A 26,207-nucleotide genomic window follows, 5' to 3' on the forward strand; every position below is an offset into this window, starting at 1 on the left:
GTTTCACTGTGATTCTGACAATGAAGCCCAGGTGGTATTTGCATTACTGAATTGTCCCCTAGATATTTGCACAATCAATTATTTTATTAAGCACTTTATGTAAATAGACAAAGCCACAAAGAGCAACAGACAGCTGTAGAAAGGAGCTGCCTCAGCGCTGCAGCTGGACTTGTGCCGGTCCCAACAGCAATGGTGGGTCCCTTACAACAGGTGGGGGGGAACGCGGCCAAGATGTAAATAAAATGCAACATGGCAAATGCCGGTGGGTACAGGGGAGGAGGACATTGGAAGGGGTGAAGATTAAATAAGTGGGATTTGAGTTCTTTCCTGGAAGTCAGAAGTGAGGTGACCAGACTTGGATCTGGGTGGAGACTGTTCCAGAGTTTGGGAGTGTGTGCGGAGAAGACTTGTGTTGCTTCCTTATCTTTCATGGCCTAGTGAGTCTCCCTTCTCATCCTCCTGCCGGTGCTCCGGGTGACACAAATCATGGTTAAGAGAGGAAAACAATTTACAAAAGTGAGTTCCTAGGAAGTTCAACATTTTTACTGAAAGTTCAATGAATCACATATTAATCCAGATTATTCAAACATACAAGTTCTTCTTCTAGATCCAATATAAAGCAGGATCCATGATATGATATTCCATAAAAGATTTTCTTTATTCTTCACAACATCAAGCTGCAGCCCAGCCAATGTGTTTCATTCTGACAAGGGACTTTATCCGGGTTTAGAGATTTCTTAATGTTTCCTTGTGGGCAATAATATGCCCCACAGAAGGCAAGGGGGCTGAATAGTAGTATCACCCAAAGTTTATTAAAAATTCCTTTTTGATTCTTCCTGGATAAGTGTAAACCAGAGAAGGGAGAAGGCAGAATATCTGTATCTCCAGTGGGACCTGTCAAGTTAAGCAGAAAGACGCTGCATCCCATCCACGCGAAGCCTTCTCATCTAGAGAGTGTTTTTTATAGCTTGGTGGTGTATCTTATTGACATGAATGGCCTTAAATGGTATATGCAGAGTGTGGTAAACTTAGAAGAAATGCATTTTTACTAAGAACCGTGTGGTCCAAGGGGCAGATCATGTCCTTTGCTAAGAAGGTAAAAGAGGTTTTCGCACTAAAGCCTTGTGCAGTAGTCAGGTTCAGTTATCGTGTCAAGCCCTTGGTCCTCATCAGCACTTTAAGCAATAGATGATCTCGGTGAAGGCCTTCTTGAGTTTTGAGTAACCCAGGATGAAGATCACAGAGCTGAGGCCTGGGAAGATAGAATGTATCAGTACACATACTACGATTCCTGGAGCCTCATGGAGGGTAGGATGTAGGAGCAGAAGCCAATGGGAGAGAAAAACCAAGGCATAGAGAACAAATAAAGAGCTTATTGTTTTTATGGCACCCAAATTAACACCCAAATGGGAGTTGGTAAAGCCACCCATGTTCTGCCCAACTCGCAGCATATGAATGCAGAGGAAGGTGAGTATTGTTGCTGCAGAGAAGGTGAGGGTCGCCAAGCACAATATACTAACAAAAGCATTTATGAAGAAGAGGCTGGAAAATTCACTCTCGTTCACCCAGGAATTCATGTGTCCTTCACCCGAGACATTAGAGGGTGCACTTGTTGAAATGTTGTAGAATGCACCACTGTTGGCCTTGACAAGTAGATCTGAGGCAACAGGAAGGCAGGTGGCCAAGGAAACTAAAACAGATGCCAAGAGTAACCATGGTACAGCCCCCGGGAACTTCACCTTCAGCCTCATGAAGAACGGGGTGCTGGAATTCACAATTGTCACGGAGCAGTAGACGCAAAATATGGTGGTGAAAAATAAGCTGCAAGAGCGCAAAAAGAACACGGTGATGAGTACTGGCTTAGAGACAATGAGGTAGACTTCCCTCCAGGCAATGCTGCAGAGGTTGCAGAAGAAGTACATGCACAAGTGAAGAACGTTGGAGACACCAAGGCTGGTGAGGATGAGGTCACAGGAGTTGAGGTCTCTGTTGCACTTGAGCCAATGAATGAAATTCACCAGGAGAATGAAGACATTGCCCATCGCTCCAAAGATAAAGAAGACACTATGAAGCAGTAGCATTGATATATCTTCGAAAGTAAGCATGCTGCCTCCTGAATAGTCCATCTTTAGATCAGTCAATGGACTTTGATTCCCTGCTTGTAGGATATCATCCACAGCACCTCTCTTTCTTGCGTGGTTTGAGGTCATCCAGAAATAGGCGTTTGCTATTTTCAATTTGCTGCACATAAAGGCTGCTGTTCTCATTTGACTGATGCAAATGGTAGTTTATTGTTGATCTTCTACTGTGAGTCAGATGTTCTCCTGAGCCTTTTCACTCTCTGCCATCACCTTTGAGTTCCATCCAAAATGGAAATAAATACACATTTTAATCAGTAGAATTCAAATTTTGCCAGTGAAGCCCAGATCAGGCTTGAGATAAATCTGTATTTGGCATTATGTGTCTATAACTAAATTTGAATCAGCACCTGGTAGGATGAAGCCACTTTCATCCAATGTTTCCTGAATTTCGTGAAGTTTTATTGTGAGATGCAATTTTATTCTACGATAATTCCACAGCTGGAAGTAATGAAAGCAATGCTTTTTGTTCTTGATATAGCTGTGAATATATTTCAGTTAAAACTTTCAGCTTTCCAATGGTCAGCGACCTTGGGATTCGACAACAATATCTGACAAAAGATTATATGTGTATACCTGATGCAAGAGTGCATGTGTCCGATACTTTACAACAATACCTGACACAAGATCATATGTGTATACCTGATACAAGAGTGCGTGTGTTCGAGACTCAACAACAATACCTGACACAAGATTATATGTCTATACCTGATGCAAGAGTGCGAGTGTCCGAGACTCAACAACAATACCTGACACAAGATTATATGTGTATACCTGATGCAAGAGTGCGTGTGTCCGAGACTCAACAACAATACCTGACACAAGATTATATGTGTATACCTGATGCAAGAGTGCGTGTGTCCGAGACTCAACAACAATACCTGACACAAGATTATATGTGTATACCTGATGCAAGAGTGCATGTGTCTGAGACTCTAAAACAATATATGGCATAAGAGTATATGTGTATACCTGTTGCAAAAGTGCGTGTGTCAAAGACTCTACAGCAATAACTGGCACAAGATTATATGAGCATATGTGATGCAAGAGTGTGTGTGTCCGAGAATCTACATTACCTGACACAAAGTTAAATGTGTATACCTGATGCAAGAGTGCTTGTGTCCGAGACTCTACAACAATACCTGACACACGATTATATGTGTATACCTGATGCAAGAATGCATGTATCCAAGACTCTACAAAAATATCTGACACAAGATTATATGTGTATACCTGATGCAAAAGTGCGCATGTCAAAGACTCTACAGCAATAACTGGCACAAGATTATATGAGCATATGTGATGCAAGAGTGTGTGTGTCCGAGACTCTACAAAAATATCTGACACAAGATTATATGTGTATACCTGATGCAAAAGTGCGTGTGTCAAAGACTCTACAGCAATAACTGGCACAAGATTATATGAGCATATGTGATGCAAGAGTGTGTGTGTCCGAGACTCTACAAAAATATCTGACACAAGATTATATGTGTATACCTGTTGCAAAAGTGCATGTGTCAGAGACTCTAAAACTATACCTGATGCAAGATTATATGTGTATACCTGATGCAAGACTGCATGTATACAAGAATCTACAATACTTGACACAAAGTTAAATGTGTATACCTGATGCAAGAGTGCATGTGTCCGAGACTCTACAACAATACCTGACACAAGATTATATGTGCATACCTGCTCCAAAAGTGCATGTGTCCGAGACTCTACAAAAATATCTGACACAAGATTATATGTGTATACCTGATGCAAGAGTGCATGTGTCCGAGACTCTACAAAAATATCTGACACAAGATTATATGTGTATACCTGCTGCAAAAGTGCATGTGTCAGAGACTCTAAAACTAAACCTGATGCAAGATTATATGTGAATTCCTGATGCAAGAGTTTGTGTATCCGAGACTCTAAATAATATCTGACACAAGATTATATGTGTATACCTGATGCAAGAGTGCGTGTCTGAGACTCTACAACAATACCTGACACAAGATTATATGTGTATTCCTGATGCAAGAGTGCATGTGTCCGAGACTCTGCAGCAATTCCTCACACAAGATTATATGTGCATAACTGATGCAAGAGTACGTGTGTCTAAGACTCTATAACAATACCTAACACAAAGTTATATGTGTATACCTGATGCAAAAGTGCGTGTCTGAGAAACTACAACAATACCAAACACAAGATTATATGTGTATACCTGATGCAAGTGTGCATGTGTACGAGACTCTACAACAATACCTCACACAAGATTATATGTGCACACCAGATGCAAAAGTATGTGTGTCCGAGACACTACAACAATACCTGGCACAAGATTAAGGGGCTGATTATGATGGAGGATGTTCCGCATCCTCCGGGCCGGCGGAATCCACCGCCGGCCCGCAGGATGCGGAAAATCCTCTGCGGACCCACCAAAGACCCACCTCCACATTAGGAGGCTGGTGGGTCCTGGTTTCAGTCCGCCGCTTTTCCGCCGCGGTTGACTTACAACCGCGGCGGAAAAGCTGTAACATGGCTGGCGGTGTCTATCAGACACCGCCAGCCATATTAGGATGGTGCAAAAGAGATGCTTTTCCACGGCGGAAAAGCATGTGGAACTTCACTGCGGGGGCCCGTTGAGGGCCCCCTGGGTGAAGGGGCAGTGGGGGGTGCACATGGGGGGTACCTATGGTACAATACCTGACACAAAGTTAAATGTGTATACCTGATGCAAGAGTGTGTGTCTGAGACTCTACAACAATACCTGACACAAGATTATATGTGTATACCTGATGCAAAAGTGCATGTGTCCGAGACTCCACAACAATACCTGGCACAAAATGATATGTGTATACCTGATGCAAGAGTGCGTGTGTCCGAGACTCTACAACAATATCTGATACAAAGTTATATGCTTTTACCTGATGCAAGATTGCGTGTGTCCGAGACTCTACCACAATACCTGACACAAGATTATATGTGTATACCTAATGCAAGAGTGCATGTGTCCGAGACTCTACAAAAATATCTAACACAAGATTCTATGTGTATACCTGATGCAAGAGTGCATGTGTGAGAGACTCTAAAACTATACCTGATACAAGATTATGGTCCATTTGTATCAACATACCCTTTTGCCATTTCTTAATAGCGATTTTTAAGGAATCGCTATTTAGAAATCGCAAAATGGTATGTATGAAGAAATTCGCTTTTTTTAAGCGATTCCTTAAAATTCCTTAATTGCGATTAGCAAAATTGCTAATCGCAATTAAGGAATAATTTCCCATTCATTTCTATGGGCCAGGAGGCCCATAGGAATGAATGGGAAATTATTCTCAATTTGCGATTCGCAATTTGCTAATCGTAAATTGAGAATAATTTCAAGGGTGCAGGGGTGTCTCAAGAACACCCTGCTGCACCCCTGAAAATGACATGTGTGCGCATATGGCGCACATACATGACCTAAGGGCATGTATGAGCGTCACATGGCACCATTGGATTTTCAAAAAAATGCTTTTTTAAAAGAATTCGCAACTTACCATCAACTATACTAATAACAAAGAGTGTCTGAGGGTCAAGAGAAAAAGGGAAGGGTTCAAATGTGTTATACAAGTAAGAGCACAACTAGAGATGACTGAAAGAAAGATGGCGAAAGTGAGAATGTGTGTCAAACAAGCACTACATTCCTAAGGTTCGGAAAAAGTACCCATCAGTTCCCGCTCGGTACCGCCCTTTGTCATTATGTGGGATCTCCGTAACCCAGGAGAGTGCTGCCTGTCACAAGATGTTACTGAGACAGACAATCAATTAGTGATGAACATATACATTTTATGGGTGATACCAAAATATATCAAGTGTCAAAAAAAGGGAGGTAACTGATTTGCAGTGCAGTAATGTAAAGTGAAAATGTGAGGTATATAAAATTGGATAGAAAAGAGTAGAGATATGCAATGTAATTGTGTCTCTCAATTCTTCCAATATTAAAAAAAATAGTAGATACTAATAGATTTAATAGAATATCTGTTTGCAGGAGGGGACCCCCCCTGCAAACAGATATTCAGTTAAATCTGTATGAGAGGTCTCAATGTCTTGGTGGGCACAGGGGTCTTCAGTTCCTATTTTCCGAGGTGTGTTTTGGCAGCAAAAACTCAGGATTTACTACAGACAGCAATTATTACCTCAGAAATAGTTTGTGGAGGGCGGCCCTCAGCATTTAAAGTGCCCATTTGTAACTTGAGCCCTCAAAAAACTTTAACAAGGGGCTCAATGATGGGGCATGAACTTGGCCAGCACTGAGGGCCGATGACGTACAAAGAGCATGCCGCCTGCCAGCGAGCATGCGCAAACGGCCCCCGTCCTCATCCCCGCTGTTTGCAAACTGCCCTCGCATTGCAGTGTGGCTGATGTACTACTAATCACTTGCACGGTGATATGCATTTCACAGGTTGTATTACCTCCTAGTGCATGAAGAGGAGGCATTTTACGCTTCTTTTTTTGGGTTGTTTACCCAAAAAAGGAGGCCTATGAGGGACTCATGGGCGTTCGCAGGGGGGCAAGGAGGGGCGCTTGCCCCCCCCTCTCCTTGCCTCCCCTGCACATGCTCATGTGCACAAATGCATCCCGGCGTGAGGCCTGACGCCTGGGATCGTCCTCAGGCAGGGCATCACCTTTTGTCCGTAATTTTAGGCATTGCAGGGAACAGAGCTGTTCCCCTGCAAAAGTCCTCTGCTCCCTGATGGGGCAGCCTCGCACTCCTCTGAACACAAAAACAGCCCCACCCCGCCCATTATCATTCTGTGTGGGGCTGATTGCCACATTCAGAATGACAATGGGTCAGTCTGGGCTGGCTAGCATGTGGTGGCCTCCTCCATCATCATTCCAGGGCAGGACATTCTCTCACATGAAGCTGCAAAAACGCCCATGTTGCTGCTAGGTGAGAATCCTATTAGCCAAAGGACGGCGGTGAAAGAAGTTGAAAGGAAACGATTATAGTTATAATATAGCAGTCATGGTTGCTGCTTTTTAGGTTGAGGTAATATCCGGTCTGCCGAAGGCAGAACCGGAAGTACAGAGATTTAATGTTTCTTAGTGTGGACTATTTGTCCCGCCTCTGTTTTTGCCTCTCTCCCATTGGCTGGCTTCCTAAACGGAGGCCAGCCATTGGAGGAGAGAGCTGTCCCTCCGAATAGGCTCCGTCCCTTTCGGATTTGGAGGTGTGTTCGGTGTTCTTCTTTCCACTTTTAGGCCACGCCCATTCTGAGAACACCGAAACGCCCCCAATCCGAAAAATTTGCAACGTTGTGTCCGCCATTATTTGTTTTGTCTTCCCATGAGGATCGTCTTGCTTTCTCTGTGATGCAAGGACCGGTAGGTAAGCCATATTGTTTTTTTTGCTTACATTCTCTCTTTTTTTGTGTTTGCTTTCTGTGTTTCCCTGTGTCCTGTGAGCTGTTTGTCCCGTCCGATGTGTCCTGTTTGCCCGTCCGATTTTTTTGTGTTTGCTTTCTGTGTTTCCCTGTGTCCTGTGAGCTGTTTGTCCCGTCCGATGTGTCCTGTTCGTCAATATAAAATATTTGCTATACAAAAGCCAAAATAAATGGCTGTGTCAATGATTAGCAGCCGAGTACTCCAGCGTTCTAACAGCAGTTGACTCTGCCACAGTCTGGAGATCCTGTCTCGGCCTGCCGTTGCCAGGGGTAGTGCACTGTACCGGGCCTGGGCGGGTGTACGGAGCCGGGGGCCGGCTTAGCTGCTGGGACCGGGCAGGGCGGCACAGTGGTCGTGCTGGGGCTGTGCTGTGGACCGAAGCTCAGCCCCAGCAGAGGGACAGGCCTCGTGGTCCCCGCCTCCCGGATCTGGGCTCCCCCGCCCTCCCTGTGTTGTTTTCCCTGCTGCTCTGTGACGGCGGCCCAGAGGAAAAGGAACCAGCGGCTCTCGGGCCATGAGTGGCCCCCCACGGCCCCCCTTGCTGCAGCTGCGGGACGTGTCCCTGCAGGACCCCTTGCGGGACTACGAGCTCATCCAGAAGGTGGGCAGCGGCACCTATGGGATGTCTTCAAGGTATTCGGGCAGGGCACACTATTGTGGTGTGGGTCGGAGGGAGCGAGCATCTTCTGGAGAGTGGAGGCGAGGGCATCAGGGAAAGGGTGGGAGAAACGTCCCGGCTCACATAGAGGGGTGAGGGGAAGTGGGCATCCTGTCGAGAGGGGTGAGGGATCGCGAGTCGTGACGTATGGCATCCCATGGAGGAGTGAGAAGAGGGATTGCTGCCCACCCCAAATCCTTAAGGAAATCTTTCTGGCCTGTCCTGACCCTCCACTGGCACTACTTAACAACTCGTTGGCTACTGGGGTGGTCCCGGACTCCTTTAAACAGGCAGTAGTGATACCGATACTAAAAAAGACCAACGCTGACCCTACGGTCTTGAGCAACTACAGGCCCATCTCCCTTCATCCCTATTTAGGTAAAATTCTGGAAACGTATGTCACTCGCTGCCTGAGTGCTTTTATTGAGAGCTCGTCTTTTTTAGATGCCCAGCAAGCCGGTTTCCGGCTGCTCCATTCCACAGAGGCGGTCATTGTGGCTGTGATGGATGCCTTGAGAAAGGGCGCCGACAATAACATCTCCCAGGCACTTGTCCTATTGGATTTGTCGGCGTCCTTTGACACGGTCGATCATGCAATATTGATCGACGGTGTCAATAATGCCGGCATCCAGGGCGTAGCTCTCGATTGGGTCAGATCTTTTTTGGATAAGCGATCCCAGGCAGTGCACCTTTCTACCTTCTCCGCTTCTTACTCCCCCCTATCTTGCGGAGTCCCACAGGGCTCCGCCCTATCTCCTTTGTTATTTAATCTTTACATGCAGCTCTTAATAGCCTCTCTCCGCAAATCCTCGGCTACAATCTTTAATTATGCGGATGATCTGCAGCTAATTTTTCCTATTGACACTACCCTATCCTCTTGCACTAGCTTCCAAACTACCATGCTTGAGATATCGGAATGGATGTATCACAGTCAGCTTAAATTAAATCCCACTAAGACCAAGCTTGTGTTGGTAGGCAGGTCAGCCAACCCATGGAATGCCAGCTTTTGGCCTCCCTCACTAGGGTCTCCACCTTGCCCCGTCAACTCAGTGAAGAGCCTTGGCGTAGTCATTTCTGGTGATTTATCTATGAGGCCTCAGATAAATGCTGTCAAGTCATCCTGCTTTTTCCATCTGCGTAGGATACGTAAGATCAGTAGGTTCCTCAACAGAGATGCACTTATACTTGTCATCATGGCTCTCGTTACGTCCAGAATTGACTATACCAACACTCTGTATGTGGGAATCCCTGATTACCATCTCCACAGGTTGCAGCTGGTGCAAAATAAGGCAGCACGCCTAGTTCACCATCAGCCTAAACACCAGCACGCTTCGCCGCTGTTGCGGAGCCTGCACTGGCTCCCGGTGGCTAAGCGTTGCACCTTTAAACTTGGTTGTACGATTTTCAAAGCTCTGTCTGATCAAGCTCCTGCCTTCATCTCTTCTAGTCTGAAGCGATATGTGCCCCTGAGAGATCTCCGCTCCACCTCACACAACCTTCTAGTCATTCCTAAAATCAAACGCAAAAAGCACGGTGATCTCTGTTTTTCTTTTCTCGCCCCCAAAATCTGGAATTCCCTCCCGACTGCTTTCCGACACTGCCCTACCTATGATTGCTTTCGTAGGATGTTGAAAACCTTCCTCTTTCAGTCAGCGTTCGAGTAACCCCCGTTCCTGCCCTCCGCATTTGTTATGAGCGCCAGGAAACCGTCTGGTGACCGAGCGCGGTACAAATAATTTTAACATAACATAACAGGGAGGCTACCCTTGGAGGGTGACAGGGAGGAACTTGTCGCCGCCACGCTGTGCAGCGAATGTGAAGAGGGCATTGCTGGGAGGGGCTTGCCAGCTATCGATGGATGTTGTGGTCGTGCTAGGGTGTAGAAAGAGCAAGTGATACTCGTCAACTCCTCTTGGTGTGGTGAGTGTCTGTGTCACCCTCTTTTTTGAGGATACTAAGTCTGCAAAAAGATCATCACTCTTACAGATATGTCAGTAAGGTCAATCTCTTTGCCAACTTGCATCACACAGAAATCGGGTTATCCTTCATTTACTTTAATAGGATCACCCTCTTAAATATAGGGTTTTATCGCAATACAGAGGCATCGGGTTTGGGAAGAGAGCGTGTCATGGGTTGTTTGAGAGGTAAGCGAGACAACAAAATGTAGAAATGGGTTTGGGAAAAGGGGTGTGAGGCAGGACATCTAGACACCCGCAGTGAAGCATAAGGGCAATAAGGTTAATCGAAGCATCCTGAAATTCCGAAGCATCATGAGAAGGGAAGGGGATGGGGGATTGAGGGCTGTGTTTACTCTGCAGAGTTGGCAAGGTCTCATCTCATTACAAAGCTGCTTCCACGACTCGGTAAGAAAGGCTGTAAACCACTTTTTTAGGTCGAGGTAATATCCGGTCTGCCAAAGGCAGAACCGGAAGTACCGAGATTTAATGTTTCTTAGTGTGGACCATTTGTCCCGCCTCTGTTTTTGCCTTTCTCCCATTGGCTGGCTTCCTAAACAGAGGCCAGCCATTGGAGGAGAGAGCTGTCCCTCCGAATAGGCTCCGTCCTTTTTGGATTTGGAGGTGTGTTCGGTGTTCTTCTTTCCACTTTTAGGCCACGCCCATTCTGAGAACACCGAACACTCCCCCAATCCGAAAAATTTGGAACGTTGTGTCCGCCATTATTTGTTTTGTCTTCCCATGAGGATCGTCTCACTTTCTCCGTGATGCAAGGACCGGCAGGTAAGCCATATTGTTATTTTGGCTTATATTCTCTCTTTTTTTGTGTTTGCTTTATGTGTTTCCCTGTGTCCTGTGAGCTGTTTGTCCCGTCCGATGTGTCCTGTTTGTCCCGTCCGATTTTTTTGTGTTTGCTTTCTGTGTTTCCCTGTGTATTGTGAGCTGTTTGTCCCGTCCGATATGTCCTGTTTGTCCCGTCCGATTTGTCAGCATCACCATCCCGTCGTGTATGGCCCCTTTTCCAGGTGTGCCCGTGAGCTCCGTTTGCAGTAGTGGCCGGCCCGCTTTCCCCGTGATGCAAGGACCGGCAGGTAAGCCATTTTGTATTTTTTGATTACATTTTCTCTTTTTGTGTTTGCTTTCTATGTTTCCCTGTGTCCTGTGAGCTGTTTGTCCCGTCCGATGTGTCCTGTGTGCTGTTTGTCCCGTCCGATTTGACAGCATCACCATCCCGTCGTGTATGGACCCCTTTTCCCGGTGTGCTCGTGTCCTGTGAACTCCGTTTGCAGTAGTGGCCGTCCCGCTTTCTCCGTGATGCAAGGACCGGCAGGTAAGCCATTTTGTATTTTTTGCTTACATTTTCTCTTTTTGTGTTTGCTTTCTATGTTTCCCTGTGTCCTGTGAGCTGTTTGTCACGTCCGATGTGTCCTGTGTGCTGTTTGTCCCGTCCGATTTGTCAGCGTCACCATCCCGTCATGTATGGACCCCTTTTCCCGGTGTGCCCGTGTCCTGTGAGCTCCGTTTGCAGTAGTGGCCGTTCCGCTTTCTCCGTGATGCAAGGACCGGCAGGGAAGCCATTTTGTATTTTTTGCTTACATTTTCACTTTTTGTGTTTGCTTTCTATGTTTCCCTGTGTCCAGTGAGCTGTTTGTCCCATCTGATGTGTCCTGTGTGCTGTTTGTCCCGTCCGATTTGTCAGCGTCACCATCCCGTCGTGTATGGACCCCTTTTCCCAGTGTGTCCGTGTCCTGTGTGCTCCGTTTGCAGTAGTGGCCGTCCCGCTTTCTCTGTGATGCAAGGACCGGCAGCTAAGCCATTTTGTAATTTTTGCATACATTCTCTCTTTTTGTGTTTGCTTTCTATGTTTCCCTGTGTCCTGAGAGCTGTTTGTCCCGTCCTATGTGTCCTGTGAGCTGTTTGTCCCGTCCTATTTGTCTTCCCGGTGTGTCCGTGTCCTGTGCGCTCCGTTTGCAGTAGTGGCTTTCCCGCTTTCTCCGTGATGCAAGGACCGGCAGGTAAGCCATTTTAAATTTTTTGCTTATATTCTATCTTTTTGTGTTTGCTTTTTATGTTTCCCTGTGTCCTGTGAGCTGTTTGTCCCGTCCGATTTGTTAGCGTCACCATCCCGTCGTGTATGGACCCCTTTTCCCGGTGTGCCCGTGTCCTGTGAGCTCTGTTTGCAGTTGTGGCTGCCCGGCTTTCTCCGTGGTGCAAGGACCAGCAGGTAAGCCATTTTGTATTTTTTTGCTTAGATTCTCTCTTTTTGTGTTTGCTTTCTATGTTTCCCTGTGTCCTGTGAGCTGTTTGTCCCGTCCTATGTGTCCTGTGAGCTGTTTGTCCCGTCCTATTTGTCTTCCCGGTGTGTCCGTGTCCTGTGCGCTCCGTTTGCAGTAGGGCCTTTCCCGCTTTCTCTCGTGATGCAAAGACCGGCAGGTAAGCCATTTAGTAATTTTTGCTTATATTCTCTCTTTTTGTGTTTGCTTTCTATGTTTCCCTGTGAGCTGTTTATCCCGTCGTGTATGGACCCCTTTTCCCGGTGTGCCCGTGTCCTGTGAGCTCTTTTTGCAGTTGTGGCTGTCCGGCTTTCTCCGTGGTGCAAGGACCAGCAGGTAAGCCATTTTTTATTTTTTTGCTTAGATTCTCTCTTTTTGTGTTTGTTTTCTGTGTTGCTTTCTCTCTTCCACACGCCACTCTCTTCCCCACACCACTCTCTTCCCCCACACCACTCTCTTCCCCCACACCACTCTCTTCCCCCACACCACTCTCTTCCCCCACACCCTTCTCTTCACCCACACCACTCTCTTCCCCCAACCACTCTCTTCCCCCACACTACTCTCTTCCCCCACACCACTCTCTTCCCCCACACCACTCTCTTCCCCCACACCTTTCACTACGTCACTCTCTCTCTCCCTAACTCTCTCACTAACACTCTCACTACATCTCTATCTGTCACTACCTCACTACCTCACTATCACTCACTATACTACACTCTCTCACTAACTCTCTAACTCACTACTCAACTCTCTCTTTCTCACATCAACACAATATCACTACAACAGTAACTATCTCTCACTCTAACACACTACTCAAAATTCACTCTCTCTCTATCTCACTACCTCTCTATCACTACATCACTCTATCTATTTCTATCTCACTCTCACTACCTCACTATATCACCACACACTCTCAAAAAATAACTACATCACTCTCTCACTACCTCACAAACTTCACTCTCTCTTTCTAAATTACTAATTCACTCTATCTCACTACCTCACTCTCAAATACACCAAGTCACTTACACTCTCTCTTTCACTACCTCACTATCTCACTACATTACTCTGTCTCTATCTTAATACCTCACAACATCACTAACACTCACTACTTCACTCTCTCTTTCAATACATCAATCTTTCTCTATCTCACTACCTCACAACATCACTCTCCATCACTACCTCACTCTCTATCTACCTCACTCTCTCACTACATCACTCACTCTCTATTTCAATACCTCTCTATCTCGCTACCTCACTCTCTCTCTGCTAATGCAATATGTCTAATGCAATATGTAACACATATGCAAACACTTAAGCTATTGACAATAGAAATGACAATAACATTTACTTAGGGATAAAAAAAAATAAAAAAAATTATAAGCAATGCCAATAGCTCTACCTATAATATTGCCGAGACCATTGCATTGTAAATGCTTGTTTATTTTATGCAACTAACAACCATAGACAAAGCCAATAGTTCTGGCTTGTTGTAGGTGTAAAAGTTACTTGTTCTAAGTGTAACGTTACTTGTTGTATTATATATCTGGATGCAATGACAGAAGCAACAAAAATACCAGTCGGGGGCGCATTATATTAAGCACAGATTTTTAGCTAATGTATTTTAAGCCACACATTTTATTACATTAAACACCCTTTTGAAAAGACCCCCCCTAGTTTTTTCATCCCACTTAAAGCTCAGGAAACAACACCATGTCACAGTCCCCCCATGTCAAGGCACTGTGCATCATGCATGACTCATACCTTCCACTTTTTCAGATTGCCTACGCGCAGGGGCATAGTGAACCCTGCTCCAGGCAATTGCTTGCTTTAGGAACTACAGCGAAGGTGGAGTTCTTGATGGGTCTCATAATTAATGTGAAAAGGTGAGTGAGTAAGTAAGTGAACGGATGGGTGGATGGATGGCTGATAGATGAGTGAAATGATGGATGGATAGTTGGTTGAAATGGTGGATATCGGGCGAGTGAATGGGTGGATGGATTGATGAATTGATAAGTGAAAGGGCGGATTCATGAATTGATAAGTGAAAGGGTGAATGGATGGACTGATCAGTGAAAGGGTGAATGATGGACTGATGAGTGAAAGGGCGGGTAGATGGACAAAAGGATGGATAGATGAGTGAAGGAGTGAAAGGGTGGATGGATGAGTGAAAGGATGGATGAATGATAGGTTCAATGGATGGATTCATGAGTGGATGAGTAGCTGGGTGGACGTAAGGATGGATGGCTAAGTGAAAGGGGAATTGAAAGAGTAAGGGGGATGGGTAAATGGATGACTGAATGGGTGAATGGCTGGATGGATGAGTTAATGGATGGATAGGATGAAAGGATGGATGAATGATGGATGATTAAAAGGGTGGATTGAGGGATGGATGAGCGAAATGATGGATGAAAGGAAAAGTGATGGATAGGTTTGTAAATGGATGAATATGGACATGGATGCAGCCATGGTCGGTAGTGGGAGTAGCTGCCGGGCAGTGACGTCGGGAGGGGGAGGGGCAGGATGGGGGTAGTAATCTATGGATTACGGAGCTTTACAGGTAAGTAAACATATAAATAAATAAAACAAATTTTGTTGCGTGCATTGCAGCACATTTGGGGATGCAGTGCACGCAACACAATTTGTTTTATTTATTTGTATGTTTTCGCAACCTTCTCTGATGTGTCTGTAAACCTTACCTTTTGTCTTGAATTTTGACTTCCTGTCCTGAATTTGTGTCCCGAATTTTGACTCTTTGTCCTCAATTTTTAAACTCACTGTCCTGAATTTGCACACATGCCAGTTGGTCACCCTAGTCATCAAGGCAACCCCTCCAGGTGCCGGTGTTTGGGGGGGGCAGTGATCTCGGTCAGCATTCAGATGGAAGCAGGGGGCTACCAATGACAGAGGCGACAAGTGCAGGTGCCCTGCAACCCACTCATCACCACCACATGAAGGAAGAAAATAACCCGATCAGCTCGTTGACCCAACTTCCAGAAAAAAACTTTCAGATGCAATGGAAAGGCAGCAGCATTTGCTGTCTGCGAGTCTGTCAAATTAGATTTGTACAATAAACCCATTTGAAAAGGAAACTGCATTAAATGTCTTCCTCATCACGGTCACCACTCTGCATCTTTAATCCCTCGTTCACCCCTCTTTTAAACCTCACTTCAACTCGCCTCCCTCAAATTTCGGGAGGGGGGGGGCTAATTCATCCGGCCAAAGCCATGTGCAGAGTGGAGATGCAGGGGCTCTAAGTAGGGGTGAAAACACAACAAAACCTCATTACCAAGTAAATGGTCCTGTAAAGACCTGTGTGAACTACTCATGTGTGGCTCTGTGTGTGTGCTGTGCCGGGAAGTTGTCTCAGACAGGCACACACATTCTTATAATATTTACACCCCTCAGAATGACAAATCACCACTTCCAGCTTTAGTATAGGAATTTCTGCTGGCATCATAGCCCAGGGTTTGCTGTCTGTGCACTTGTATAGATGTGTACAGCACACCCTGGGCTATGACGCCAGCAGGAATTACTTTACAAAGGAAAAGTGTCACCTGCACTGCCATCCCTTTCACCCTGCTGTCTGTGCACTTGTATGGAATACACATTCACAGCGCTGCTCACCAGATAAATGGTGAACAGGGCCATGGATTTGTCTCTTTTTGCATCCAAGGGCACCGACGAAGAAGCAGAGGAGGCCCAGGCAAGGAGAATCCAGGAGACATTTGACCCACACCTATCTAGAAAATGAGACCTTCGGGAGGGGTTGGATGCCAGGACGACAGGGCTGCTGATCAGCCAGACTCCACTGAATAGTATCAGAAGAGCAGGCAGCAGTTTTTAAGTAAGTTACAGTAACTTTAATGCATTCTACAGCATCACCAGCATTACCTACTGGCTGCATATCTAGGTTACGGTGTTTTAGACTTACCTGCATGGAAACATCAAAGAGGACAGTCCCATCTGAATAGGCAAATGTAGTGTGAGCTTGTAGGGGCAGATTTACAAGCCCCTTAGGCCACTTTTGCTTCATTTTTCCCATGTTAAAAGTGACACAAAAGTGGTGCAAGGGGCTTGTACATCTGCCCGTAGCGTTCAGCTTTTGGGATGCCAGTGGGGTCATTTTAGGGTTCAGGGTGGGTATGGGTTTTGGGGTGGCAGGGATAATTTTAGGGTTCAAGGTAGGTATGAGTTTTGGGGTCCCAGGGGTAATTTTAGGGTTCAGGGCGGGTATGGGTTTTGGGGTTCCAGGGGAAATGTGAGGGTTCAGGGTGGATATGGGTTTTGGGGTGCCAGTGGTAATGTTAGGGTTCAGGGTGGGTATGAGTTTTGGGGGGCAGGGGTAATTTTAGGGTTCAGGGTGGGTATGGGTTTTGGGGTGCCAGGGGGATAATTATAGGGTTCAGGGTGGGTATGGGTTTTGGGCTGCAAGGGGGGGACATTTTAGGGTTCACCACAGGTATGGTTTTGGAGTGCCAGGGGGACAATTTTAGGTGACAGGGCGGGTATAGGTTATGGGTTTTGGGGTGCCAGGGGGCTAATTTTAGGGATCAGGGAATGTATGAGTGTTAAGGAGCCAGGGGGGTAATATTAGGGTTAATATGTGTGCTCTAATTGTTGTCCAGTTCCAAATGCAGAATTCACCACTTTTTTTTTCTCAACTTGGCCTGAGCATTACCCGATCCTAATTGTCTGCCATTTTAGCCCCACCCCTATTGATTAACATTAGCCACGCCCCTTTGTTTGTCTGGTTAGCCCCCCCCCTGGAAAAATTTCTGCTTATGCCCATGGAGGGACTATAGACCTCCGTCAACCAGTTCACATTCCCTAGATGCAAACATTTTTTAAATAGCCCCTTTCCGCTATAGTAGGTTTGCAGTTTAAAAAAAAAAATGTAAAACAAAAACATTTTTATCTTTAAAAAACAAAAAAAAGACACATAAGGAAGATGGTGGCAGGTGGTCCCTTGATTTCCCGAGGCCCCTGCCACGATTCTCAAAGGGTAGGCTGTCCACTAACACCCCCCCAACTCGGGTATCAGTCACTTCTGCCACTCACCCTTCAAACCCCTGTCATATCCCCTCACTTCTGCGATTCGGAATGATTTTGCAAAAATCGTTGATAAGTAGTGTTCTCGAGTATGAAGGAGTCCTGGGGCAGCCATTTTTTGCCCCCACCTTGCCGGAGGGGGAGGGGCATTGGGTACCTCCCACCTTGCTCCAGAGTCATTTGTCTTTGGGTGGCACCCTCTGCCCTTGGCCAGAGGCAGGAAGGTTATCTGTGCCCACCTGCCTTGCAGAAGGCCAGGAGTTGCATCTGGTTCCCTCCTGGGCCACTCAAAGGCTCGGGGTATCTGTAAACCCCTCCTTCTTGTCCAAGGGTCGTGGTGCCTTTGTTAGCCTTCGCCTTTCTCATGGTCAGGGGGATCCTTTGCTAGCCGCCCGCATCTGGCCCATAACCAGGTACATTCTGGAAACCCCTCCATACATGCCACACATGTTAGAAATTGTAAACATGGCCCCTGGGACCCCATCCCCTGGATGAGGCCTTCTCCACCCTACAAAAATGCGAGGAAGGACAAAGAGACCCGGGCCAGCTGGCGCTGCCTGGTGGCCTTTTCAAAACTGCCAACATAGACAGAAGATTCCATCAGCGGGCTACTAATAAAACAACGACAGTAATAATCGCACCGTTATTATTCATGACGTGATATTGCATATTGCAGCTAGTTAAGTATGCGCAGCTAGTCATGTGATCTGGCTTGACAAATCAGGAAGCAGCGTAGTAGAGTGACGTCTTCTAAGCCCCCTTGAAGCAAAGGAAATTTGAAAAACTCAAAGACTGGCATCCCTATTTCAAGGGCGTAGCTTCATTTGTGTGGGGGGAAGAGTGGGGTGAAATACGTTACAACCCCCAATAAATTTATTTTATGGTAAATATTCAGTTATTTTACAAAACATTGTGTTTTCTTTCACTTAGTCCCCCTTCAAACCGCACTTCTTTCCCTTGACACTGACACTTAAGCCCAACTCATGAGCCCAGCTTGCCGTATAACATAATATAATGTATTTTATCATTATAAGCCAAAGTGATGGCTGGAAAATCTGAAGCTCACCCCCCCCACCAATCGTACTGAGCAAGCTCCGCCCCTGCGGACGCCAGCTTGTGATGCGCCCTGGAGTCCCTACAAATCTGGATGGTTTCACAGTGATTCTGACAATGAAACTCAGGTGGCATTTGCATTACTGAATTGTCCCCTAGATATTTGCATATTCAATTATTTTATTAAGCACTTTACGTAAATAGACAAAGCCACCAAGAGCAACAGACAGCTGTAGAAAGGAGCTGCCTCAGCTCTGCAGCTGGACTGGTGCCGGTCCCAACAGCAATGGTGGGGCCCTTACAACAGGTGGGGGGGACGAGGGCACGCGGCCAAGATGTAAATAAAATGCAACATGGCAAATGCCAGTGGGTACGGGGGAGGAGGACAATGGAAGAGGTGAAGATTGAATAAGTGGGATTTGAGTTCTTTCCTTGAAGTCAGAAGTGAGGTGACCAGACTTGGATCTGGGGTGAGACTGTTCCAGAGTTTGGGAGTGTGTGCGGAGAAGACTTGTGTTGCTTCCCTAGCTTTCCTGGCCTAGTGAGTCTCCCTTCTCATCCTCCTGCCGGTGCTCCGGGTGACACAAATCATGGTCAAGAGAGGAAAACAATTTACAAAAGGGAGTTCTTAGGAAGTTCAACATTTTTACTGAAAGTTCACTTAATCACATATTAATCCAGATTATTCAAACATACAAGTTCTTCTTCTAGATCCAATATAAAGCAGGATCCATGATATGATATTCCATAAAAGATTTTCTTTATTCTTCACAACATCAAGCTGCAGCCCAGCCAATGTGTTTCATTCTGACAAGGGACTTTATCCAGGTTTAGAGATGTCTTAATGTTTCCTTGTGGGCAATAATATGCCCCACAGAAGACAAGGGGGCTGAATAGTAGTATCACCCAAAGTTTATTAAAAATTCCTTTTTGATTCTTCCTGGATAAGTGTAAACCAGAGAAGGGAGTAGGCAGAATATCTGTATCTCCAGTGGGACCTGTCAAGTTAAGCAGAAAGATGCTGCATCCCATCCACGCGAAGCCTTCTCATCTAGAGAGTGTGCTTTATAGCTTGGTGGTGTATCTTATTGACATGAATGTCCTTAAATGGTATATGCAGAGTGTGGTAAACTTAGAAGAAATGCATTTTACTAAGAGCAGTGTGGTCCAAGGGGCAGATCATGTCCTTTGCTATGAAGGTAAAAGAGGTTTTCCCACCCAAGCCTTGTGCAGTAGCCGAGTCAGGTTCAGTTATCGTGTCAAGCCCTTGGACCTCATCAGCACTTGAAGCAATAGATGATCTCGGTGAAGGCCTTCTTGAGTTTTGAGTAACCCAGGATGAAGATCACAGAGCTGAGGCCTGGGCAGATAGAATGTATCAGTAGGCATACTACGATTCCCGGAGTCTCATGGAGGGTAGGATGTAGGAGCAGAATCCAATGGGAGAGAAAAACCAAGGTATAGAGAACAAATAAAGAGCTTATGGTTTTTATGGCACCCAAATAAACACCCAAATGGGAGTTGGTAAAGCCACCCATGTTCTGCCCAACTCGCAGCATATGAATGCAGAGGAAGGTGAGTATTGTTGCTGCAGAGAAGGTGAGGGTCGCCAAGCACAATATACTAACAAAAGCATTTATCAGGAAGAGGCTGGAAGATTCACTCTCGTACACCCAGGAATTCATGTGTCCTTCACCCGAGACATTAGAGGGTGCTCTTGTTGAAATGTTGTGGAATGCACCACCGTTGGCCTTGACAAGTAGATCTGAGGCAACAGGAAGGCAGGTGGCCAAGGAAACTAAAATAGATGCCAAGAGTAACCATGGTACAGCCCCCGGGAACTTCACCTTCAGCCTCATGAAGAACGGTGTGCTGGAATTCACAATTGTCACGGAGCAGTAGACGCAAAATATGGTGGTGAAAAATAAGCTGCAAGAGCGCAAAAAGAACACGGTGATGAGTACTGGCTTAGAGACAATGAGGTAGACTTCCCTCCAGGCAATGCGGCAGAGGTTGCAGAAGAAGTAAATGCACAAGTGAAGAACGTTGGAGACACCAAGGTTGGTGAGGATGAGGTCACAGGAGTTGAGGTCTCTGTTGCGCTTGAGCCAATGAATGAAATTCACCAGGAGAATGAAGACATTGCCCATCGCTCCAAAGATAAAGAAGACACTATGAAGAAGTAGCATTGATATATCCTTGAACGTAAGCATGCTGCCTCCTGAATAGTCCATCTTTAGATCAGTCAATGGACTTTGATTCCCTGCTTGTAGGATACCAGCCACAGCACCTCTCTTTCTTGCGTGGTTTGAGGTCATCCAAAAATAGGCTTTGCTATTTTCAATTTGCTGCACATAAAGGCTGCTGTTCTCATTTGACTGATGCAAATGGTAGTTTATTGTTTATTTTCTACTGTGAGTCAGATGTTCTCCTGAGCCTTTTCACTCTCTGCCATCACCTTTGAGTTCCATCCAAAATGGAAATAAATACACATTTTAATCAGTAGAATTCAAATTTTGCCAGTGAAGCTCAGATCAGGCTTGAGCTAAATCTGTATTCGGCATTATGTGTCTATAACTAAATTTGAATCAGCACCTGGTAGGGAAGCCACTTTCATCCAATGTTTCCTGAATTTCGTGAAGTTTTATTGTGAGATGCAATTTTATTCTACGATAATTCCACAGCTGGAAGTAATGAAAGCAATGCTTTTTGTTCTTGATATAGCTGTAAATATATTTCAGTTAAAACTTTCAGCTTTCCAATGGTCAGCGACCTTGGGATTCGACAACAATATCTGACACAAGATTATATGTGTATACCTGATGCAAGAGTGCGTGTGTCCGAGACTCAACAACAATACCTGACACAAGACTATATGTGTATACCTGATTCAAGAGTGCATGTGTCAAAGACTCTACAGCAATAACTGGCACAAGATTATATGAGCATAAGTGATGCAAGAGTGTGTGTGTCCGAGACTCTACAAAAATATCTGACACAAGAATATATGTGTATACCTAATGTAAAAGTGCATGTGTCAGAGACTCTAAAACTATACCTGATGCAAGATTATATGTGTATACCTGATGCAAGAGTGCATGTATCCAAGAATCTACAATACCTGACAGAAAGTTAAATGTGTATACCTGATGCAAAAGTGCATGTGTCCGAGACTCTACAACAATACCTGACACACGATTATATGTGTATACCTGATGCAAGAGTGCATGTGTCCGAGACTCTACAAAAATATCTGACACAAGATTATATGTGTATACTTGCTGCAAAAGTGCATGTGTCCGAGACTCTACAAAAATATCTGACAGAAGATTATATGTGTATACCTGATGCAAGAGTGCATGTGTCCGAGACTCTACAAAAATATCTGACACAAGATTATATGTGTATACCTGCTGCAAAAGTGCATGTGTCAGAGACTCTAAAACTATACCTGATGCAAGATTATATGTGTATTCCTGATGCAAGAGTTTGTGTATCCGAGACTCTAAACAATATCTGACACAAGATTATATGGGTATTCCTGATGCAAGAGTGCATGTGTCCGAGACTCTGCAGCAATTCCTAACACAAGATTATATGTGCATAACTGATGCAAGAGTACGTGTGTCTAAGACTATATAACACTATCTAACACAAAGTTATATGTGTATACCTGATGCAAAAGTACGTGTCTGAGAAACTACAACAATACCAAACACAAGATTATATGTGTATACCTGATGCAAGAGTGCATGTGTACGAGACTCAACAACAATACCTCACACAAGATTATATGTGTACACCTGATGCAAAAGTATGTGTGTCCGAGACACTACAACAATACCTGGCACAAGATTAAGGGGCTGATTATGATGGAGGATTTTCCGCATCCTCTGGGCCGGCGGAAGCCACCGCCGGCCCGCAGGATGCGGAAAATCCTCTGCGGACCCACCAAAGCCCCACCGCCACATTAGGATGGCTGGTGGGTCCTGGTTTCAGTCCGCCGCTTTTTCGCCGCGGTTGACTTACAACCGTGGCGGAAAAGCTGTAACGTGGCTGGCGGTGTCTATCAGACACCGCCAGCCATATTAGGCTGGTGCAAAAGAGATGCTTTTCCACAGCGGAAAAGCATGTGGAACTACACTGCGGGGGCCCGTTGCAGGTCCCCTGGGTGAAGGGGGGTGGGGGGTGCACATGGGGGGTACTTATGATACCCCACTGCATTTGTATGTAGAAATCGGCAGGAACGGCACAGTGCCTGCCGCTTTCTGCATACAAATGCAATGTACGCATTTTTACCATTGCGGCGAGTGCAGCTTGAAGCCGCACCTGCAGCAATGGTAAAAATAGAGGATGTGACCGCCAGGGTGGCGGTCACATCCTAATTGGACAGGAGGGAACTCCGCAGGCCATGCGGAGGTTCCCTCCTCCTCTATGGTCGCGGACGGACTCAAGTCCGTCTGCGATCATAATGAGCCCCTATATGTGTATACCTGATGCAAGAGTGCATGTGTCTGAGACTCTACACAAGAGTATGGGGCACATGCCTCAAAGTAGGCTTTTGCGAATCCTTATATGCGATTATTAAGGAATTGCAATTAGGTACACTCAAAAGCCTATGCATGTAGAAATCGCTATTAAAAATGCGATTTCTAAACATTCCTTAATTGTGACTTTCAAATTGCGAGTCCAAGACTCTACAACAGTACCTGACACAAAGTTATATGTTTATACCTGATGCAAGAGTGCGTGTGTCCGAGACTCTACAACAATACCTGACACAAAGTTAAATGTGTATACCTGATGCAAGAGTGCGTGTCTGAGACTCTACAACAATACCTGACACAAGATTATATGTGTATACCTGATGCAAAAGTGCATGTGTCCGAGACTCCACAACAATACCTGGCACAAAATGATATGTGTATACTTGATGCAAGAGTGCGTGTGTCCGAGACTCTACAACAATACCTTATACAAAGTTATATGTTTTTACCTGATGCAAGAGTGCGTGTGTCCGAGACTCTACAACAATACCTGACACAAGATTATATGTGTATACCTGATGCAAGAGTGCATGTGTCCGAGACTCTACAAAAATATCTGACACAAGATTATATGTGTATACCTTACGCAAGAGTGCATGTGTGAGAGACTCTAAAACTGTACCTGATACAAGATTATGGGCCATTTGTATCAACATACCCTTTTGCCATTTCTTAATAGCGATTTTTAAGGAATCGCTATTTTGAAATCGCAAAATGGTATGTATGAAGAAATTCGCTTTTTTTAAGCGATTCCTTAAAATTCCTTATTTGCGGTTAGCAAATTGCTAATCGCAATTAAGAAATAATTTCCCATTCATTTCTATGGGCCAGGAGGCCCATAGGAATGAATGGGAAATTATTCTCAATTTGCGATTCGCAATTTGCTAATCGCAAATTGAAAATAATTTCAAGGGTGCAGGGGTGTCTCAAGAACACCCTGCTGCACCCCTGAAAATGACATGTGTGCGCATATGGCGCACATACATGCCCTAAGGGCATGTATGAGCGTCACATGGCACCATTGGATTTTCATAAAAATGCTTTTTTAAAAGAATTCGCAACTTACCACCAACTAAAAGTTGGTGGTAATTTGCGATTCCTTAAGGGCATTTTGGATTTTTTTTCCTTGATACATTGCATTTAAGGAATTGCAAAATTTGCGATTCCTTAAATGCAATTGCAAAATAAGCAATGGCAAATTTTGCTATTCCTTATTTTGCACCCAAATTGTTTGATACATACCATTTTGCGAAAATGGGTTCGCAAACGCCGAAATTCTGCGAATTTTGGAGTTTGCCAACCCATTTGGCCTTGATACATATGGCCCATGTATGTGTATTCCTGATGCAAGAGTTGGTGTATACGAGACTCTAAACAATATCTGACACACGATTATATGTGTATTTCTGATGCAAGAGTGCACGTGTCTGGGACTTTACAGCAATACCTAACACAAGATTATATGTGCATACCTGATGCAAGAGTACGTGTGTCCAAGACTTTATAACACTACCTAACACAAAGTTATATGTGTATACCTGATGCAAAAGTGTGTGTCCGAGAAACTACAACAATACCAAACACAAAACTATATGTGTATATCTGATGCAATAGTGCATGTGTCCGAGACTCTACAACAATACCTCCCACAAGATTATATGTGTAGACCTGATGCAAAAGTATGTATGTCCAAGACTCTACAACAATACCAGGTACAAGACTATGGGGCACTATCATCAAAGTAGGCTTTTGCGAGTCCTTAAATGCGATTATTAAGGAATTGCAAGTAGGTACACTCAAAAGCCTATGCATGTAGAAATCGCGATTAAAATAGCGATTTCGAAACATTCTTTATTTGTGACATTCAAGTTCCGAGTCCCAATTAAGGAATGGCTTCCCATTCATTCCTATGGAGATGTATGACGTTACAACGCATAATTTTACAACGCCTACCTTTACAACGCATTTTTTACACCGCAACATCCATTACAACGCATACCATTACAACGCATGTCATTACAACGAATTATTTGAAACTACCTTTACAACGCATTCCACTACAACGCATACTACATTTACAACGCATACCATTACAACGCATAACATTACATTGCATGTAAGGTAAGTATTTGATAGTGTAGGGGTAAAAATTACTATTCTAACTCAAGAGGGTGCAACAGTAGGGTAAGTGTTGGATAGTGTAGGGATAAAAATTACTATTCTAACTCCAGGGGGTGCAACAGTAGGGTAAGTGTTGGATAGTGTAGGGGTAAAAATTACTATTCTAACTCCAGGGGGTGCAACAGTAGGGTAAGTGTTGGATAGTGTAAGGGTACTATGTGTTGTAATGCTATGCGTTGTAATGGTATGCATTGCAATGACTGCGTTGTAATGGCATGCGTTGTAGTGGTGTGCGTTGTAGTGTCATGCGTTGTAATGGTTGCGTTGTAAATGCATGCGTTGTAATGGATGTTGCATTGTAAAAGTTTCGTTGTAATGGTAGTGCGTTGTAAAAGTTGCGTTGTAAAGGTTGTTTCCCTTCCTACGAGCCTACAGCCCCATAGGAATGAATAGGAAATTGCATGCGCAATTTGCGAGTACCAATAGGTACTCGCTCATTGCGCACACAATTTCAAGGGTGCAGAGGTGTCAAAATGACACCCTGTTGACCCCTGAAATTGTGATGTGCACCCATGTTGTGCACACACACGCCCCAAGGGCATGTGTGTGTATAACCTGAAACCTTGAAAATGCACTTTAGTGCATTTTTCACGTTTTTTGTAAAATACAGACTTGAGTAATTTCTCAGTATTTTGCTCTCCCAAATAGCAAATTCTCAATTTCTAAGGTGTTCATGCATTGCATTTAAGGAATCGCAAATTGCGATTCCTTAAATGCAATTGCAATTTAACAAATCGCAATAAATTGTGATTTCTTAAATTGCAAGTGCCTTACACTTTGATGCATCACAAAAGGCCTTTTTGCGGGTGCAAAAACCGTTGATGCTTGCGCCTGTATATGTGTATACCTGATGCAAGAGTGCGTGTGTCCGAGATTCCACAACAATACCTGGCACAAAATGATATGTGTATACCTGATGCAAGAGTTCA

Source organism: Lissotriton vulgaris, chromosome 7, assembly GCF_964263255.1.
Source record: "Lissotriton vulgaris chromosome 7, aLisVul1.2, whole genome shotgun sequence".
Taxonomy (NCBI): Eukaryota; Metazoa; Chordata; class Amphibia; order Caudata; family Salamandridae; genus Lissotriton; species Lissotriton vulgaris.